The sequence below is a fragment of the Nesoenas mayeri genome (assembly GCF_963082525.1).
Source record: "Nesoenas mayeri genome assembly, chromosome: 2".
NCBI lineage: Eukaryota > Metazoa > Chordata > Aves > Columbiformes > Columbidae > Nesoenas > Nesoenas mayeri.
In genome coordinates, this window is record NC_137543.1 from 78,642,042 (window position 1) to 78,656,416 (window position 14,375).

Below are 14,375 nucleotides of genomic sequence, written 5' to 3' on the forward strand. Positions count from 1 at the left end.
GGGACAGATGGGTGAGGGCTGGGAGCAGAGGAATGCTGCCCTGCCTCTGACGGACGTGGAAGCTATGCAGCTATCCTCCCCCGGATAGTGCTCAAACTCTTACTGGGAAAGGGGCCAACATGACTCTGTTGGTCATCAAAAAGGTTAGAGACCTACAAAAGACTCCAGGTGAATCAGCTTTCAGTCTTAAACCACAGAGCACAGGTCACCAAGAAGCTGTTGCTGAAGGTTCTCATCTCAGAGAGGTTGTTTAAGACTGAGGGAACAAGCACATTTTAGTGTGATTATGCAACACTAATTTGAAAATTGGTGTGTAATTTCTGCTGTTCAGAAACTTTTCCTACATTTCTCAGCTTCACCTTGTCTGGCTATGGAATTTAAATTCAATCCCTGTTTTAGCAGCCTGGGAATTGCAGTTTGGATTAACACATTTTGGATTAACACCTTGTAAAATTAGTGGAGTCTATTCTGCACCGATGTCTGCAGTATTTTGTGTGTGCAACACAAACCAGTTTGCATTATGATCCCTTCACTTTTCTGACCATGATGGTAAAAAATCCCTTTGTGTGGAGATTTGCTCATCTGTGTGCCCTGATCCGAAAGCCACAGCCTCCCTGGACTCACAGGAGGTTGGAGCAGCCACCAGCGTGCACCAGACACAGGGCTGCCCTGACGGTGTCATGCAAATGCCACAGGCACGGTACTGAGCAGAGGAGAGACCTCCAAAAGCTTTACTTCATGCAGGCCATTTAGATGTGGGCTGCTGAATTCCCTGGGTGGAAAAGAAGTCAACCCAAAGGGTATGACTCTAACTCCACAGCTTTCTTTGGGAAATGTGGATGATCTCAAAGACAAACGCTGTGGAAAGTTGTGGGTTTAGAAAAATATTTTTCATGTATAAATTCTTGTAAAGCACTGTTTGCAAAGTCAGTTTATATTCAGTGATGCATGTAATGTATTATGCTTACCAGTGAGTTTTTCACCTATAATGAGTATAACATATTACTGCCTTTCCAAAAAGAAGGATAGGATGGATCTCTAGGGAATAAATTGTAATATGAATGCAGGCAGCTGTTAGTTCCAAGCATGCAGATGTACACGTCACACTTGCCTCTGTTCCAGATCATGGCCCCTACCAGTGGTGGAAATCAGTATAAACCCAGGCTACAATTAGGCCAGGTCCACTGGGAGCGTCTCGTAGTCCTGAATTTTCAGACCCCTTGATAAATCTATCTAGGACTCAGACAAGTTCCTAGTTTGCTCCACCCCTGTTTCTCCTGTATCCTCTGGAAAGACGGCCAAAGGCAGCTGTTTCCCCTGCTATGGTGGCTTTGTTCCTCGACAAATGACTCAAGCTTCCTGCTGTCTTCTCCCCTTGCATACAAAATTTCAGGGCTCACACAGAAACTCCTGCTGGCTGGCTGTGCGGTCCCACACGTATTTTTGGCTCCTCCATGACTGTGCAGGGAGTGAAAATTTCCCCTACTTTCCCTCACAGCTTCTCCCTTCAGCGAATGTGTGGAGATGACGGTGGAAGGGCCTGGGGAGAGGAGGCTTTGAGGTCTGGCAGAAAGGAAAGCTGATGGGCTGATGACGGCAGATCGTCTGCCACATGCCTGATGGGAAAGGAAATTTTATAGAAAATGTTTTGTGGGAAACAGGAGCAAGTCATTTAGGGAGGGAAAGAAAGATTCAAAATCAGAAAAAAAAAAAAAGAGAAGGAAAGATTTCCTTCCTCACACCTTTCATCATTCCCATTGAGAATAAAACATCTTTGATGCTCCACACCACCAAACTGTAAACACATTGGAAACAAAGTATTTGCTGATATGCAGTTCCCACAGTCATAAGATCTCTTCTTATATCAAGAACATAAAAACACTGCCTCAAAAGGTAAAATTGTGTATAAACCACTTTACAATTTTTACTTCTAGCATATTTTTTTTCTTTCAGAATGCTGGGTAAGTATGAAACCCTATTGTTAATGTGCACATTTCACCTGTCTCTAGCACTCACAATTGCTGTTACAAAGTGCATAACCATAACAAAACAAAGCTTACATGATAAATAATTGGTGATTCTTTCTGCTAGTTTATCTGTTAATTTGTTCCTTCAATTTGCCTTACAGTCATTGTTATTACCATCACTTCTGTTTTTCTACTCAAATAATTTGTTATTCCCTAGACTAAGGCCACTTTAAAAATAAAAATTTAGTCTTGGTAAGTATGATATTCATTCCTTATTATCAACCAACTAAGATCTTTATTTGTCTGGAATACAAATGCATATTAATAATACCACTATACCTTTAGGAAATTACTATAATCACAATAAAACACTCCACTAAATATAACAGTATGTTTCATGTTCACAGAATAGAACCTGGGGATAAAGTATAGTTGTTTGATTATATTAACATTATGTATAAAGTGTTTAGGGGCTATAATTTGTTGTATAAATGTTCTTGAATATTAATGAAGTGTTGAAGGCTGCAGGATTGATGAGCAACTCACATGAAACACTAATGCAGAACTGAAATCCATGGGCAATTACTTTTCATAATTCTCTTTGATTGTCCAGGAGTAGACCTGCTCTCTTGGTGCACATGTGAAACTATTCACTTGGCAGCAACATCTCAAACTGAGAGGAACATGTGCTTTGAATACAAAACCACTTAGGTTTTATAAATATTTCTACATGAAAATAACAATATGTAGTACATTTAGAAAGCTGACAATACATATACTGACCATACAATTAAAAATCTAATTCCAGTGTTTCTGACTGGTACAAATATACTGTAAAACAGGATTATTTTGAAGCCTGGCATCTCTCCTATGGTTGTGTGTATCAGTCTGACCAGAAATCCCAACACTACATAAAGCCCCACCCAGTGATCTGATGTATTCTGAGAATCTCTAATGTGCAATATCAAGAGAGCAGGTCAGTAAAAATAAAGTTATTTTGACTGAGTGCATATAAATGATATTCTGTCATACTAGGTTGTGTCTGTTTTGCAGCAACAGGAGGATAAAGCAGTCCAAAATTTGCTAGGCTTCTGTTAAGCTTTCCTTATTGTTCTTTGGCTGGGACAGGAAACAAAAACTAGTAAGCTATCATCTCAAATTGTGCCAGCAATTGCATTCTTTGAAAACCATTATCTGCATGAAGTCTTTCATGGCAGGAAATTACAAACAGCAAGAAATTCCTTTGCAATGAAAGAAAAGACCAGTCTATTTTCAATTCTTGTTTTAAAGTACAAAAGGTGCCACAAAATTTGTTTCAATGGTTGCTGTGATTCCATACACCTGTCCTGACAGTAAAGTGATTTCTTTAAAAAGAGACCTAGGGTTTTAAGTAAGGAAAAATATAATTGTCTGAAATCCTAACAGTTAAATTTTCTGTCAGAGAATCTGTAATTTCTCATGGCTGATCACTGAAGAGAAATACAGAGAAAACAGAATGAGTGATCATACATGTATTTCTAGTTCAGACTTAAAAACTGTGTTGTGAAACAGTGAGAAAAATGCCTGACTAGTCATTACTGTTCTGGAAAACCTGCCTAACAAGAATATTGGAACAGCAACTTTGGTTCACACTGACATAGAATGCAAATCAAGCTACCAATGGATATTATGTTACTTGCTGCAAGTGATGTTAAGTGGCAAAATGAAATTCAGAAAACACAATGGTCTAGATTCTAAACCATACTGTTTTCCAGTGGACTTTTTAAAGCCATACACTTAAAATTATTCAGGTACAGACCAATAATTCATGTTGAGAAATAGATTTTTTTGAAAAAGAAAGAAATACTGTAACTGGTTTTTTACTATCTTGATAAGAGGCAAACCAGAAACACCTGAGAGGAAAGATACAGGAAGGAAATCACTGACTGCTTAGATGCTGTTTGTTATTAACTGAACCACACCATGTTTCTTTAAACTAGCTGGCAGGATGATACATATTTACATTTTTTTCCCTTTTACCTGTCCTTGCAAAATTCACATTTCATGGTGCTGATTCTGGAAGCTGCTGAAATCCATCAGTGATGCCACATTTTGTGAAAGGATTGTATGTTACATGTATATAATGTACTTAGCTCAGTGAATTTACCAAAGAGCAAAAACCACACCAAAAAATTATTGAAGTAATTGCCGATAAGTGTGTCCAGATGATACTCCCTCTCTAAAATATGTAATTTTTGGTTCTATTCAAAATGAGCAGACAAGACTGAAGCAAGAGGATCAGTGAGCAGAACGGGCTGCTGCAGACAGCTGGAATCTGTCTGACGTTCCTGAGCTGGAGTGGGATATCGCAGGAAACTTTGCATTTCTGAAGAAGAGGAACTTTGCTGCTTTCGAAGCTGGGTCATGTCCTCATCTGCCAGGCCACAAAGGTAGTTATAGCTACTCATATGATGCTTTTAAATTAATAAAACCAAACAATATGAATGACATCCATATAAAACATCTCATATATCAGCTTTGATATTGATATTGATATTATATCAGCATTGATATTTTTTTCAAAGTGGAAATATTCCTTGCTGTATCCAAGAAACTTATGTATTTACTTTTCTTTAAGCTGATTCTCTAGAGATGCTGAAACAAGGAAGTCACCTCAGTTTGAATTTTTCCTTCGTGTGCTGCTTTTACTCCTGGACAATTTCAGTTCGCTTCCTGGCTGTAATCATCTTGCTCTGCTCTTTCTGACCCTGTAGGCCAGTACCTGCTATTACCTTTTTCAACAGCACTGCAGATCTCTAGTAGTCATAAATTACAGTCTTTATGCTTAATCGTGACTTTTTTGATTCATTTATGTCAATGGCATAATTTAGATCAACCTTTTTACCATGAGGGTTGTGTCAGTGTCCAAAGGAACAGATATTTTGTTGGGCTTATTTCTTGCCCAGCTATCAATCTAGGATAAAAATGAGACAGTGGTGATTTTCTATGCCACCTTTTCTTTTTTTTATGCACCACCTTTTCTGTTTTCTGCTGTCTTCCAGCATCCTTCATGCCTGTTACACTGTGTAGCAATTCTCAATCATTTACCCTGTTGAAATTCAAAGTGTATCAAGAAGTTGCCGTGAAGGCGACTAAGCTAATTCTGAAGGGATACATACCATGTGCTCGGTCATACTGTGCTGGCAAGATATGTCTCTTTCAAACCTGTATTAATCACAATTTAGACATATGTGTTGTGCCTTCATATATAAGGAGAGGTATACCTTGCTGTGGATGTAATTAACTTGGTCTTGCCTGTGGCAAAGTGCACAACAGGTATGTCAATCTATAAGTGACCAAACTGGGTAACTTTTCTCCTTTAATCATGTTTCCTGGACCTGGGAGTGTGCACTCAGAAAATACTATATTTTCTGGTTACACTTCTGTGCTTTCTTGGAGACAGCAACCTCTGAATTGACACCAAGGTGAAAAAAAAAAAAGCCAATTTCAGTGCAGATAACAGCACTTAAATGCTAGGAGTACTTAAGTGCTGAATGTATAAGTTATCAGTTATTTTTTTGTTATGTCTCATACAAGCTTCTAGAAGAATTTTAAATTAGAAGTTTGTACTCATTTTATGCTTGGAACCTCATTTTACATAAACACAAAATTACCCAAATATTTGAGAGATAAGGCAGTAAATAAAGTCCTAAACTTCTCATCATTAAGTGATATTACACAGAAATATTTATGCTATTAGACATGCTTTGTTATGGCTGATCAAAAATGTTGGTAAAAGTGTATAGGTGAAAAAAATAAGTATATTGAGGTGGCCGTTGTCTTCTCTAACTGGTATCCACAGTCTGTGCCGCTACTCTTCTCTTTACTTACTACTGAGGACCACACCAGTGCAGAAATGGAAATGTGAAGTATCAAGAAGTTTGTTCATTCATTCTTTCATTCATTCACCCATCTAGTGCAGCATGTGGCTCCACAGACAGCTGGCACAGCCCAGAGGACTGAATGGGAAGTCAGTAGCTACAGGTGGGGGAACTGGCACTGCTACCCAAGGGAAAAAAACCTCCTGGAACAAATGGTCCACTACACAGGCTTAAAAAAAGTCACATTCAGTCCTGCAATAAGGGAGCAAGTATATCTGACTGTCATGAGTGTCCACTCCATGGTATGGGAAACATGAAAAAATTGTTTTACTAAAAAAAAAAAAAAATAAGTAGTTTGTGTAAAGTAATTAAAGCCTTGTAATTTATTCAAGGGTGCAAAAATACAGGAGATGTTCCTGATAAAGGAAAGTGTGAGTGGTTTTCAGAATGACATAGCTTGCTTCTCTGGCTCTGCTGTCTTCTGAGCTGCAGAGAAGTGCAAGAGATTTTTTTAATAGCAGTAACTTTGTACTGAGGTGCTGACACATCATTGGGGACACACAGGTACAAAGGCACTATTTGTCCCATCTTCTCTGTACATTAAGCAAGGCTAAAGCGGTTATTTAATTTGCATATTTTGGAAATTATTGTGTCCTTATAGAACTACAAATATTTCATTTATGTACAAGAAGGCCTCTATTTTAACATCCAGAGAAAAATTCCTGTGGTCCAGTGATTCCACAAACTGTGGAATATTTTTGACAGGTTTAAGCACAACTAAGAAGGCTTGCTTATTTCCTTAAGCCATTAAATTAGATGGACACATATCACATAAAAGGTATCACATAATAGAATTTGAAGAAAAAAGGTAAAACTGGACAAGGGGCTATACATTCGATGCAGAATTTGATTTCAGAAAAGCTTCCTAGACTAAAGGAAAACATGGAAATAAAACTAAAAAATTAAGTACAGCAGTACTCATTTATTTAAACAGGCATCTCATTTTGTAATTATACTTCAGGTCCTAATTGCTGGTTTTAATATGATACCTTATCTGTCATTCAGAGAATTATGTATCAAATATTATGACCACATACTCATATGTCGTACAGCAAATATCAATTAAATTCTCTGCTCACAAAAAAGGAACAAAACAAAACCAGAACTATGAGATAGATAGATAGATAGATAGATAAATAGATAGATAGATAGACACATACATACACGCATAGTACTTGAGATCTTCTATAAAAGCCACACCCCACTTCCTTTTATAAGATGTCATTGCTTTGTAGGTCATATATTTGGGAAGAAAAAAAAAAAGAGGGGGAGAAATATGTAATTCTGATGGTTCATCCATGGAGTTATGCAAAAAAATGTAGAGCTGGGCCAATTTGCAATAGGTTGTTTCTGGGACCAGAAGGACCAACTTGATCACCCACCAAGTAGGGACTTGACTAGTTCCTAACCCATGGCGGGTAAAGGAGGGCTCAGGAGGGCCCTGCGTGGTCAGTGGGGCGGGATGAGGATGTGCAGGCATTGACTCCACTGAGGATGAGCAAAATCCGAGAGATGTAGCAAGCAGACTGCCATGCAGCTAAGGCATTGCTTAAATCTAGGCTGGAATTGAGAAGTTTTATACGGCAGCTGAGGCAGCTTGAACCTTGCAAAAACCCACTTGGGGATCTTTGACTGGAGAGTGTAGGTGGTAACCCAGAGGTATGAATTGGACTCTGGAGTGTACCTGGGTTTTGGCAATGTGTTGAATTTATGGACAAAATTTTGCCCTGCCACATCAATACCATAGGAAGTATTTCTGTCTTTGGCTATAGGCAGAGCTGGTGTTAGGTGTAGGAACTACAGTTTTATGCTGAATGTTTATTCTTCCCTGCTTTCTTATTTTTCTGTGTTTGTTTCTTTGGATTGCTATCCTTCTCATGGCATGAATCAGCATAACATTTAAGCACCAGCTGGGACTGAATTCACTGAGATTTAGCTTTTACTTAATGTCAGGCCCACCAGAACAGTTCAGTACAACAGCAAGCTCTGAGCTGAGCCCCAGTAGCTGTGTCAGAGTCAAAGCCTCTATGGTGTGAATCACTGAATTTTTGTATTTCCACTTTCTGCCACACTGAGGCCCACAAAGAACTTAATTCTGCAGTGCTTTTATGGTAGAGTTCATTGCTGGTCTTTTACTGGAACCATAACCTATATTCATGATTACAGAACTAAACGTGTATTTTCAAATGTACTTAGTTCAAAGAGTATGTTCATGAATAAAAAAACTTCTGGCTGTTTGCTACTGCATTCCAATACAGAGCATAAGCAAATAGACAAATTAAAGTGAATTGGAGCTTTCAGTCCCTTCTCCTGTGCAGCTATCCCTGGTGAATTTAACTGAATAAATGAATAAACCTCTTCTTTTAAATGAATGTTGGAAAAGAGAAAATTTTGAAAATAGTACCAGTGACCAACTGTAGTTCTCGTCTATTCAGAAGTAGTCCCTAATGAACTCTGAGGCTATAAATGGACCTCTATGTGTTTCAAAAAGGACTCTTTAAAACAATAACGAATTCATACAATTCTATGAGCTCTAACCATAAACACACAGAGAGATACACAGGATGGGTTTTCATTTACTCTGTCACTCTTTTACATCCTTCTAACATTCAATGGTGCTTGGGGAATTTTGTATGTCCATTATATCTGGCAGTGTATTGACCCTCTTACTTAGCCAGATGGTTACAAAGGGAATTTAGTGTAATAATGAATCAAAACCCAAACAAAACAAAACCTAACTACAAGACAGAAACACACTGTGTCTTGGGATTGTAGGTGTTGTAACAGATCTTCAGTTATGACACTCAGATAACAGCTGATGACAAACTGTGTATTCTGAAGCTCCTGCACTCCCACAAAGGGACCTTTGTTTGGCCTTGTGGATGTAGGCAAGACCTCCTGCCGTCCTGCTGCCAGCATGCTGCCATCACTGAGCCCACAGCTCCAGCAAATGCTAACCCACCCTCACACAGAGCAAGAAGTCAGAAGACCTCACACCAAGAGTGCACAGAGTGCAGTTGTACACAAAACTCTGAAGAGAAAGTCTGCTGGAGCCCCACAGTCTATCATTTGAAAAAGATAATGCAAAGCTGCCTACGTGCTCATGAAGTGATGCTGTAGAGGCAATTCCGCAGCAAGTAAATGCAGTGCTCTCCATGCATGTTAGTGCACCGCCTGACTGTGCTGAGAAGACTAAGACTGTTTGTTCAAAGTCTCACTTCCAGATAAAAGTATTCTCCAGAGAGGTATCAGAAATAAACAACATTTACAAATTCAGGAAGCCAAAGGAGAAGTTCTTGCTAAAGAATGCCATGACTCTTAAGTGCATATTTTCAGGTGATTTGATTTTCAGAAGGTTTAAGTGTATGTCACTTTCTATACAGTGGACTGCAGTGCATTCTGCTTCTGAAAAACAGGACATACACATACATAGATGTTTGTATATATTTTTTATATGTATCTATACAGACATACACACTTGGGAGTCTAATTTCATGCTTCCAGGTACAAATATTTTTACTCATATCTTTTATATCCACATATCCTATGACATGTATCTACATAACACATATAACCTAAATAAACATATACTGCTGCTAATAGCCCAAAGGTGTTATTTCCCGTATAACAGACACTGTTTGCCACGCTGTATAGAATGTTTGCCATAAACTCTATGGTTGCTTTGTATCTGTATTGCAGCAGATCAACCTCACAAGGCTGAGGATGGGCACCATGCCATCCCAGCAGATGGATCTGACAGCCAGGAGACCATGTATGTACATCCAGTGTGGGTGAGACCAATGGGATCCACTGCCAGAAGATCTAAACAGCTGTCTGTTTTGGCTGTACATACTCCAAGGAGAAGGATATAGGCCTGCTTTACACGAGGTCTATGCTAGCACAGAGATTGGAGGGTGAGTGTCATGTGCATAAAGAAAAATCCATCCAAATAGCCACAAATCAAAGACATCCCCTGAGAAAAAGCAAGGCAGCGCTATGGCACTCCACACCCCTTTGCTTTCCTTCAGGAAGACCAAGCAAAACTCGTCACGACAAGTTAATTTGTCTGAACACGTTGGTGAGGGTGCAGAAACCTGTTGCACAGGCTTCCTTCCTGTCCCAGAGGCACATAATATTTGCTAAAACAAAGGCCTAACTTTCAAATACTGTGCAGACACTGCTCTTCTATATGGTATAAAAATCTGCTGAATAAAGAAATAAGTCCTTTTGGTACAAAGAACACAAATTTGCCTTGTGCCTTTAAAAACATAATTTTAAATGCCCTGTGAACAATTAGGTATTTGCATGTGTAGAAGTTAAAATACTGCTTTCAAATATTATCCCCTTATAGAATTTGCATCCTCAGGTCAGGCCTCAGTGTTAGTACAGAGCTGAAGAGAGAAACATCTGTACAAGCTGTATTTACCCACTGCTCTGAAAGGCTGAAAAACAACCAGTGTCATTTTCTTCATTGTCATGCATTTCATTCATATCAAACACCCAGAAAAATTGACATAAAAATAAAACCTGCCATCTAAAAATACTTAAGTTCAACTATTAGTTAATTAGTAAATAGTTAATAGTTAATTAAATTAGCTAATAGTTAATAGTTAAATTAGTAAATAGTTAATTCAACTATGGTCCTGAACTATTTTTTAATTAAAATTTACACAGTGATCAGAAATTTAGCACAGTATCTGAAGAGACAAGTGCAATTAGGTTATGGAAGAAATATTTCAATATAATATACACCTTTTTAAAGCAGTTGTTCAGCAAACCAACTGAACAGGACAAAGTAAAAAATTATAGAAGTCTTTCTATGCACAAGGTTAAGTGCCAGGTAGAGCTAGAGAGCTGAGAAGCATGAAAAAAGTTGGTATAAGATGTTGTTAGAAGTTAAAAAAATATTTATCAGGTTTTCTTGTAAATTAAAAAGGCAGACTCCTGTCCTTACAGACATTAAAGTTTGCTTAGGATGAGTGTTTTACTCCACTGCCACTGACCACCCAGGATGGTTGATACTTTCAAAGGGTGTTATTTCCCACCATGAGTGTCTCAGCAATGAAATACTTCTGCTTCCTCCTCCTCCCATGACAAGGGCTCGTGCTTTTAGGACTGATGTATTAATTCTTACTTATGCTTAGAAATTTAAAAGAAAAAAAAGAAGAAGTTAAAGTCTTAACCAGGTGTAGCCAACTTGCTGAAAATGGTAATTTATTACACTGGCAGCATAGGAAACCAAGCAGCAGTAAGCCAGCTTCCTTCCTGCTCCAGACTTTTCAGTAGCTTTTATTGTGTTTTGTTTATTGAATTAACCCTTGAGAGCAGTGAAAAGAGGTTTATTTTTGGAACGTGCTCAGTAGTAAAGAACACAGCCACAATGTGAACATGCAGAACCAACAAGTTTGGACTAGTGCTGGGCCTGATGGCATAAGGAGAGAGCAAAGGTGATGCAGAGGAACTTATTTGATGTATTGATGTAGCCACCAACAAAAGCTACCCACTGCCTCAAGGGCTGTTCTGGCATTTGAGGACAGCTGAGATGTTTATACATTGCAGTCGGTTTTTGCTTTTTATGCATCATTGCCTCATGCTTTGTGAGATGTGGACATGCCACAGGAGTCCTGCAGGCCGACTTAGTCCTTGCAGAGGAAATTTTCTCAGGAACAGAGTTGATCCTAATGGATTCATTCTGCAGCTTCATCAGGGCAATGCAGTCACAGGTGTATGTGTGTATATATCACCTATTTTTAAGTACATCTTTTAAATAATAAAATGTACTTCATAACTTTTTGATACCTGAAAAACACAGTCATTTTAGTTCTTAAAGTTTCTGAAAACCTCTAAGTTCAGGAACATATTGTATTATTATCCAGATGATATCAATACATTAATATCCTGCCTTCTGCCATCTCAGATATTTTTTATTTGGTCTTTGGAGCCATTTCATTATAAACTCAATTAATCAAAGAAAAAGTTATCTCCTCCATGTACCCTTCAAAATTCCCAGCATTCTTTTAGAGGAAGGAAAAGCACAATCAGGGCACAATTAGGACATTGCATTTTAAAATATATCACATTATTGCACATAGGGCTTTATTTGTAATTACAGAACCTACTGTGTATTACAGACTCTGTAGACACATTTAAAAATTATTTGAAACACTAATATTTAACCACATCTTATCACTTAATTCGTAAAATAATGGTTACATTGGGAGAGCCAAATGAGAAGATATTTCCAATCAAAATAAATCACACAGGTTAAATGATTGTACTATTTGGAGATTCAGATAAATTGTTTTTCTCTTGTGCAGGGACACATTCTACAGATTACAAATCAGAAATGATAAGAACAAGCTAGTGGTGCAATTCTTTGATGTTTGATTTAACCCTGCATACCTAATTCCTAGAATACTTTGCATTATTCAGTAAACTCTATTTTAAGGGACAGATCTTCAAAGAGGAAAAAAAAACAGATTTAAAAAAAAATTCACATTGAGTTCTGTACGTTATTTCCAGCAAGAAGAACATCATTAGTAAGAGGCACTCTTGGACTTTTCCAGGCATCAAGATATTCTGATTTAAAGGGTGGGCAATCTGGCAAGCTGTGAAATAAAAGGTTATAAAAGTGTAGAAAAATAGTTCTTTGCAAGCAATAGAGTGGTCTGTAATATTGTCTTTGTCCCCCTCCCCCCACCAAAAAAAAGAAAGCTTGCAGCTCCTTGATGCTGTCGTCCAGCATCTTTTTTTAAATGTCAGTGTATTTCTGCAGCCAAATAAGCTCTTTCTCATGGCTAAGTATTTCAATAGGCTGCATATTGCACAAGTAATGCTCTCATTGCTAGTTGAATTGCAGTGGAAGCCCCTTGGTGCACTAGCACCTTCCCTCTCTCCAGTCCGAGGGATATGCTTGGGAACGTGCTTTGAGACCTCTGCAAACCAGATTATAACAGCTCCCAGAATTTCTTGTTTCTTTGGGGTAATAAATTAGACTCTACCTCCTGAATTAATTCTAAAATAAAATAAAATAAAATAAAAAATTGAATGAAATCTTTCTTATGTTTGCAAATCTGGATTTTTCTTCTCTTTCTCACTGTGCTGCCTAAAACCAGAGTTGAACAAAATACTAATGGGTAAGAGAAAAAAGTGTCAGAAATTGGGAAGTAAGTGATGTCACACAGCACTCTTAATAAAAACATTAAATATTATAGCTGTATCAATTCATGACAGAAAGAATAGTAAGTGTGTACATTTCATGTTTCATAGAGTTTCAAAAACCTTAATCTATCTTCTGGCCAAATATTGCTGCTTCTTTGTATTCAAGAGATCTGTGAAAACAGATCTTTACTCTTCTGTTCAGCAGTAAGAGAAATCTTTCTTTTCAGAAGACATTCTGCTATAGAAAGAGAAGAAGAAAGATGGAGTTAGAATAAAAGTGAGCACTATAACTTAGAAGATAATTTGTAAAAATGCAAACGTATTTATTTTCATGTTTTATTTTGAAAATATCCCATATATTCATATTAATAAAAGGCAAACCCATCAATTCAACTTCTTCATAATTTTTATCCTGCTACTCATCTTATCATCTCCAGTTGCCATTTCCTTGACAAGACATCACACATCAATTAAGAATAGTAGTAATTTCTGATGGAGTAGAATAATTTGTAACAGGAGCAAAATTTTAAACACCATACTAGGAGTATCAAAACTCATAAGGTACCAGATGTTCATCAGTAGGCTCCCCATGTAGTAAAGCAAGATCTCATTATAAAATCAGGAATTACGTAAATAATCCCAAAATGGTGAAAAATTTAATAAAGATAGCTCATCAACAGATTTAAAGGAGTGGGAGTAATGTTACGCAAATTAAGCTCACAGTTCTTCTACATCAAAGGAACTATGAAAGCCAAATTAAAGAGGAAGAAACCATTACCATCTGCAATTCAGATCATCACTTGTGGTCCCACCATTACATTTAAGAAACATTGAAGCACCCTACTAATAATTCTTAACAAAAAGTGAAGCAGCACCACTCACCCTGTTATCTACTTTGGCTTACATGCCATAAGTTATTGAGAGCAGAATACACTAAAGGCTTCTTAAGGTTGGGAACTAACTTTAAAAACTGCAAGACTATCCCCTTCTGAGGCTGTAAAAGAGAACGGATACAGGCAGTTCACCCTTCTTTCTCCTTTTCACTCACCAGGTAAGAACAGATAATGCTTATAGTTTCTTTTAAGTTCTGCCCAGCCAAGTCCTCTGTCATGAACTTCAGCTGTCCAGGAATGCTATCACATAGCAGAGCCCTCCTGCAAGCCATGAACTTGCAGAAAACAAGAGATTAGCCCATGTCATGACCTTCAAAGTTGTGCCTCCCTGCATTTTGTTTCTGGATGTGCACTGCTATGTATTACAGAGACTGTAAAAAGAAGATAGGTATTTGTTCTGGAAGGGTCCTTACCATGTAATGTCAGTTGGCTAA